The sequence below is a fragment of the Elephas maximus genome, chromosome X (genome assembly GCF_024166365.1).
Source record: "Elephas maximus indicus isolate mEleMax1 chromosome X, mEleMax1 primary haplotype, whole genome shotgun sequence".
In the NCBI taxonomy this organism is placed as follows: domain Eukaryota; kingdom Metazoa; phylum Chordata; class Mammalia; order Proboscidea; family Elephantidae; genus Elephas; species Elephas maximus.
In genome coordinates this window covers 28,713,578-28,715,945 of record NC_064846.1, presented here as the reverse complement: position 1 = coordinate 28,715,945, position 2,368 = coordinate 28,713,578, and positions in this window count along the sequence as shown.

Genomic DNA, 2,368 nt, shown 5'->3' with positions numbered 1-2,368 from the left:
TAAACAGCAGTGTCCAGGCTAATAATGCAAAATAAATAGCTAGGCAATTAACCACTGTACCACACAACAATACCCTGATAAACAATGAAAAGAGATTATTCCAGTATTAATAAGGCATTTTTTCCTCTATCACAGAACACCAGGAAACTGATTTTGCCTGACTATATCCGTGTGTGGTTAATGTACAACTGTGGAGATATAGTAAGGAGACAGTGATGAGAATAAAATGAGGATGGTTTGAGACATTATGAATATCCACTTCAAGGCTCTTTGACTTTGGGTAGCTTTTCCAACAAAAAAATGTATACATTAAAAAAATACTGTCAAGTTGATTGAGGTTAGAATTGACCTTAACGATTATCCAATACAACCCTCCATTAAATGATAGAATTTCCTCTACAATAGTAATAATAAATGGTTTTCTAGTTTCTGCTTGATTACCTCCAGTGTTATTAAACACAAAGCCATCTAAGGTAGCCCATTCTGTTCCTGGACAGCTCTAATTGATAGATATTTCTTCCTTATTGAGCAGTATCTGTACCTCTGGCATTTAATTGGTACTAATTCTGCTTTTTTTTTTTAATTCTGCTATTTTGCTACTCAAGGAATCCTCCAAAAATCTGAAGTCAGATAAATGAGCACCCACCAGCCAAGTTTTATTTTTAAAATAAAACAATGAGTATCTTCATACTGTGTATAAATCAAGTTATTGACACAAATATAGCATTTACATAGACCTCTAATAAATATCACTGTTAGATTCAACTAATATTCTAGCCCAAAAAATGTGCTTTCATTATAACATACTAACTCTTCTTTCCACCCTAATGTCATACACAGATTAAAACTGAATACCATCAATAGTCTCCTTAGGAGCTAATACATATTACTAATAGGAAAGAAATCTGTGTCATGATATTGTTGAATACACTCTAGGCTGATTCACCCAGAAATCAGCACTCTGTTTGCAGTTGTTTACCAGTTGAAGGACAATTAAACAGTATTGTCATCTAGCCAAACTCTTTCCATTTTTTCCAGAAGGGTACAAAGAGACTCTGACTAAATACAGATACATTATGTCTACTACTATATTTCCCTGTTGTATTACTTTAGTAGCCCAGTCAAAAAGCAAATGAAGTTATTGATTAGTGCTCATTGATTTCATTTCAAGATAACCAAAACCTTATTTAATAATTCATTTTGTAATTTGACTACAATCAAGAGACATGTCACTAATCTGTTCCTTCCTTTTCCTGAAAATCAGGACTGTGCTTTCCCATATTCAGCCTTCTGACCCCTTTCATATGCTTCATAATGACTAAAAACTTACTGACAGACTTAATGATGTAATTATTAGGCTCTCTCGGCATCCTCCTATGTAATTAATAATTAATTGGGTGAGGAGACTTGACTACATCTAGAATAACCAGGTGTTCACCTATATTCTCATTACATATCTTTGGCTTCAATTTTCTATTGCCAATGTGGATTCCGTACTTTCTAATATGAAACTTATTCTTTTATCTGAGAAGACAAACACAACAGGAATTGAGTAGTTTCACTTTCTCTCGATCATCTACTAACTTCGTATTCCCCTCCTCAAACATCAGGCTTGTGATTTTTTTTATTATTTTTTTTAGTTTAACCATTACTTTAAATATTGTTTAGATAATTTAACACTTTCTAACATCTGTCAATTTCACATCATTCTTACTTTGCAATAACACTTTTAAAAACACCATATTTTTACACAAATAACAGGTGCCTTCTATGCTTGTTTGCCAACTGCACCCTTCCCCTACCAAGTATTTTCATAGGCACACTATGTTAATTTTTTATAGCAATATGTAAAAAAAAAAGTTTGAAATAGTGCTTATGAAAATACCTGGGGGGGTTGGCAAACAAAGGCATGCATTATTTGCATAAAAACATGGTATTTGACCTAGGCTTGGTACTATCTGCCACCGTACTTTTTGTAATTTTGTCCTTTAAAAAAATATGGATGGAGCAGCCATGTTTCCCACCCTTTATATACTGTCTCCTAGTGTTCCTCATTTTAATAATCTGCAATTTGTATAAAAAATTATATGGGGATTCCAGGGCACCAAATGTAACTCTCAAGATATCCTCTCTTTTAAAACCTTGCTATTTTTTTTTGTTTGATTTTTGTAGTAGACCCTGAACTGGTCTTCTTACTTCCAGAGAAGGTCCACGTCAGTCTGTATTCCTTACCGTCATCAGCGTTCTTTCTAAATCACAAATTCGTATATGTAAAATCCATGGTTGAAACATTTCATTATTTCTTTCGGAATAATGTTTTTTTGTTCTGCTTAGCTGCTAACCATAAGGTTGTCGGTTCAGACCCAGC